At 40.0% G+C, this 5,502-nt stretch overlaps 1 pseudogene; it reads left to right on the top strand.

Annotated features, from left to right (window-relative positions):
• The first annotated feature begins 3,964 nt into the window (after positions 1–3,964).
• Positions 3,965–4,552, top strand: LOC115522927 (annotated as a pseudogene).
• Positions 4,553–5,502: the final 950 nt, after the last annotated feature.

Genomic DNA, 5,502 nt, shown 5'->3' with positions numbered 1-5,502 from the left:
ATACTCTGCCCACTTTCTGTACATTTTACCAGATTGAGTGTATCTATTTATAACTGTGCAATGAGCATACAAACTATGTGTTCAGGCATAAAACGTTGTGATGAATAAATTTATAAGAGAAAATATGCTGTGCCTCTGTTACTGTCACTAGTTCCTCCCTGAAATCCCATTTTACAAAATAAGCTACAGAAGGTTAGTGGTCGTCCTTCAGGACTTCATGTCTTAAACCCTTCTGAGTGCATTTGCACAGACCTGGAATGCCTAGGATTCTGACTCTGTGGGAGAGGACTCCTACAACAGGTCTGTGGTGACTGACAGTGGTTTCAGGTCCAAGCCCAGAAGCTAGGCTTCCCGAGTTCAAATCTTGAATCTGCCACACACCATCTGTGTGGTCTTCATCTGACTACTTAAGCTCTCTGCCTCAGTTTCCTCAGCTGACAAACGGTGATAATAATCATGCTTTCTTCACAGGGGTGGTGTGAGGATGAAGAAATTATAATGCCTAGCACATAACAGAATAATACACTATTACCTGGATGTGGGGTAACCACTCCCTTTACATGTAGTAGAGGCAAGAAGCAAGGTATTGTTCATTGGTCATTGGTGTCAGCTACTTTAGCAGTTACAGAGCAGCCATGCTGTGTGGACAATATATGTCAGGGCAAGGTTGTGCTATGAGGTCATTAGAAGCTGGTCATCTGGCTTGATTGTAATCCACATGGTCTCAATTCAGACACTGCCTGAAACATTTTCTTTTATTAAAACTTTATTATTATTTTTTTTAGAGCAGTTTAAGCTTCAAAGCAAGAGTGAGGAGAAGGTACAAAGATTTTTTTGTATACCTCTTGTAGGGATGCTGACAATACTGACCACATTTGGCCTTCTGTCTTTTTTACATACTTGCAATGACCTTCCTTGGGGCTACATGTTCCAGGCCCCTTGAAGGTTATTGTATATCCTGACCTCAGTGCAGGAAGGCTTGTTCTGATCTTCCCTAAAGTTGGTCAGATAACTATTAGAGATAACATAGTTCTTTCCCCTCCCTCTCCTCTAGCACACAGATGGCATCACTTTAGATAACTAGTATCCTCTCCTTCTATACAATCAGTAGATTAAGATCCAGATTTGCGGGAGAAGAGCTGCCTAGCATCTGGATCATCTGCCTGCCTTATCGCCAGTCAGTAAGTTACCTTGAATAAAATTGTGTAAACTGCAGGAGGGACTTGCTTTGTTTTTTGGTCTCAAAGTGCCTTCCTAATGTGGAGCATACTTCCCCTCCTCCACCTTCTAACACCTCTGCTCACACACTTGCAGAGCCTCCCTCCTTATCAACATCCCCCACCAAAGTGATACATTTGTTACAGTTGATGAATCTACATTGATCCCTCATAATCACACAAAGTCCACTGTTGACATTATGGTTTACATAGTTTACATTATTGGTGCTGTACATTCTATGGGCTTGGACAAATGTATCCTGACATATATCGATCACTACGATATCAGTCAAGGTATTTTCATGACCTTAAAAATTCTCTGTGCTCTATTTATTTATCCTTTGTTTTTCCCCAATCCATGGCAACCACTTGTCTTTTTATTGTTTCTATAGTTTTGGTTTTTACTGTTTCCATAGTTTTTTGTTTGTTTGTTTTTTTGAAGGGAATCATACAGTATATAGCCTTTTCAGATTGGATTCTTTCAGTTAAAAATATTCATTTGAGATTCCTCCATGTCTTTTCATGGCTTGGTAACTCATTTCTTTTTAGCACTGAATAATATCCCATTTGTCTAGATATATTACAGTTTATTTATCCATTCACTGACTGAAGGACATCTTCCTTAAAGTTTTATCAATTATGCATCAAAATGTTATAAACACTAATGTGTAGGTTTTTGTGTAGACATAAGTTTTCCATTCCTTTGGGTGAATGCTAAGTACTACAATTGCTAGACTGTATGATAAGAGTATGTTTGGTTTTATAAGAAATTGCTAAACTGTCTTCCAAAATGGCTATACCATTTTGTACTGTCACTAGCAATGAATGAGAGTTCTGTTGTTACATATTCTCACCAGCATTTGGTGTTGTCGGTGTTGTGGATTTTAGCCATTTTAATAGATATGTAGTGGAATCTCACTGTTGTTTTAATTTTTACTTCCCTGATGCCACTTGATGTTGAGCATATTTTCACATGCTTATTTGCTATCCATTTATCTTCTTTGTGAGGTGTGTATTAAGGTCTTTTTTACATTTTTCAGTTGGGTTGTTCATTTTCTTATTGTTGGGTTTTAAGACTTTTTTGTATATTTTGGATAAGTCCTTTATCAGATGTGTCTTTTATAAATATTTTCCCCCAGTCTGTAGCTTGGTCTTCTCACTCTCTTGGCATTGTCTTTCAGAGGGCAGAAGTTTTTAATTATAATGAAGTCTAGTTTATCAATTATTATATTCATGGATCCTGCCTTTAATGTTGTATCTAAAAAGTCATGGTCATGCCAAAAGTTGTCTAAGTTTTTTTCCTATGTTATTTTCTAGGAGTCTAATAGCTTTTCATTTTACATTTAAATATATGATCCATTTTGAGTTGATTTTTCTGAAGGGTAAGATCATTGTCTAGATACATTTTTTTTTTTTTTTTGCCTGTGGATGTTCAATTGTTCCATTATTCAACCATTGTTGAAAAGACAATCTTTGCTTCACTGTATTACCTTTGTTACTTTATCCAAAATCAGCTGGCTGTATTTATGTGAGTCTATTTCTGCATTATCTATTCTGTTCCAGTGATCTATTTGTCAATTCTTCTGCCAATACCACCCTGTCTTGATTACTGTTGCTTTATAGTAAGTCTCAAAGTCAGGCAGCTTTGCTCCTCCAGCTTTGCTAATCTCCTACAATATTGTCATGGCTATTTCTTGAAATACTTTTTAGAGGGTGTATCCCTGAAGTCTTGCCCTTGAAGCTTTAAAATATTTTGAAAACACTTAAGTGTTTTTCATGCATCTCCTTGAAAAGAGTGTGGTTACTGTGTACTTAAACATCTCAATCAGTCTCTTCAATAAGCCTTCCTTAACTATGACAGGTATTTGGAGTACAAAAATGGAAAAGCTTGAATTCTTAGACTCAAAGAATTTATATTGTAATGAGAAAGCTACTTGTTTGTATAAACATATGTTGTGATATACCACGTGATAACTGATGGAGGGAGCATAAGGCAAGCTGAGGGCCAAACACAAGCTAACAATATCCCGCTCCCCCAAGTGGGAGATGGCTGATATTCTTCAGGCTCTCCTGGGTGAACAAAGGAAAGGACAGAAAACAAAGGATTAAACTGATAGAGTCTCCATCAGTTTACAGACATCTTAGTACATTACAAGAAAGAGGCAATCTTATCAAGAAAGAGGCAATCTTATCAATAGCCTAATCTCCAGGAACTCCTTACTGTTTTAATGATAACGCTTTTCTACAGGTAAACAACCTTAGTTTGACACTAGCTAGGCATCCAGTCATCTTTGAGTCTTCTTTAGCATATAGATAGATCCCATTAAGAACCTTCCTCTTGATTTTGTCTCCCCAACTCCATAGCATATAACCAGTCATTCTTCACAACCCCAGTGCAGCTCTTTCTGCCCACTCGTCCTGTCCCAGTGCTGTAATAAAATTACCTTTTTGCACCACAGACGTCTTCAAGAATTCTTTCTTTGCTGTCACCTCCAAACCCCCGTCACTCCAAAACCCCCTCAGTAGCTGCAGAAATAATGATTACTCCAAGAGGCGGCGTAGAGAAAGGCTGAGTATCAGTCTCAGCAGAGGAGGTTAGGGAAGGCTTGGTGGATAACAGAGATGATTAAATTGGTTCTTGATGAAGGAGCTGAGGTGATGGTGGTTGAGGAGGCAGTGGTGGCAGTGGTGGTGGTGGTGGCTCTGGAAGCCCTGCTCTGGGTCCTGGCTTCAGTCCCAGTCTCGCCATGGTGATGATCCCTGAGTGGCTGGTGCTCCTGGCCACCCTTCAGGCCACAGCCTTGGGCTACTTCATCGGCATTGATGTGCATGCAGAGGACTGCGGGTCGCCTCAGGCATCAACATGGGCCTCATCTTCCAGGTGGCCAAGGGTGGCTTCCTGGACATAGATGTGGAAATTACAGGGCCTGACAATAAAAGAGTTTATAAAGGAGACAGATTGATCAGTGGGAAATACATATTGGCTGCTCATATGGATGGAACATATTAAGTTTTGTTTTAGGGACAGGATGTCTACCATGACTCCAAAGAATGATGTTCACCACTGATATTGGGGAAGTCCCCAAAGGACAAGGCATGGAAAGAGAAGCTCATGAGAACAAGCTAGAAGAAATGATTGATGAGTTGGCAGTGGCAATGACAAGTGTAAAGCACAAGCAGGAATGCATACAAGTTTGGAGAGAATACACAGAGTGATTAGTGGCAACACAAACAGCAGAGTGGCCCTTTGGTCCTTCTTTGAAGCTCTTGTTCTAGTTGCCACGACACTGGGACAGATCTACTACATGATGATTGTTCAGAAAGCCTTTTTTTGATGATCTCAAAATCATAATTCACTGTTTACCAAATATCTAGGTCATAATAATGTCATTAGTTTCTATAATTTTACTTTTGGAACTGTATATTAGCAGCTTATGTTTCTTTGTGATTAATAGATATTGGGGGCGGAGCGCCTGTGTGGCTCAGTTGGTTAAGCGTCTAACTCTTGATTTTGGCTCAGGTCATGATCTCACATCTTGTGAGACTGAGCCCCATATGGGGCTCTGTGCTGACAGTGTGGAGCCTGCTTGGGATTCTTTCTCTTCTTTTCTCTGGCTCTCCCCTGCTCTCTCAAAATAAATAAGCTAAAAAAAAAAAAAAGGTATCGAGTGAAAACGCCTTTTTAGGAAAGTTATAGTGAAGATCTGACAATCGATTGGCATAATTTCTTATTTGAATTCTGCCTGCATTATACAGGTCTGTCAGAACTCAAAACCTGTAAGTGAAAGATAGGCATATAGTCCCGATTATATCTTCCTTTTGTGTTCACGATAAAATGGGGTTTGTTTGGAATAGTACGTTACTGACAGTACTTTAACTAAAAGGACTGCATTCTTTGGATCCCTTACCCTGCAGTTCAAGTATTAAAGATTCATTCTGTTCAGTCCTTATGAGAAGCAACAGTCTGAATCTTGACATTTTGCACCCATCCTGTTGGCAGAGCTCTGACAGGAGTATGTTGTCAGGTTGGTACTTTTATGCTTGTCTCTCTTGCTTTTTCTTTAAATTTTTTTTTTTCAACGTTTATTTATTTTTGGGACAGAGAGAGACAGAGCATGAACGGGGGAGGGGCAGAGAGAGAGGGAGACACAGAATCGGAAACAGGCTCCAGGCTCTGAGCCATCAGCCCAGAGCCTGACGCGGGGCTCGAACTCCCGGACCGCGAGATCGTGACCTGGCTGAAGTCGGACGCTTAACCGACTGCGCCACCCAGGCGCCCCATCTT

This window comes from Lynx canadensis, chromosome C2, assembly GCF_007474595.2.
Source record: "Lynx canadensis isolate LIC74 chromosome C2, mLynCan4.pri.v2, whole genome shotgun sequence".
In the NCBI taxonomy this organism is placed as follows: domain Eukaryota; kingdom Metazoa; phylum Chordata; class Mammalia; order Carnivora; family Felidae; genus Lynx; species Lynx canadensis.
Note: the sequence above shows the minus strand (reverse complement) of the source record. Positions and strands in the feature narration are given on the sequence as shown.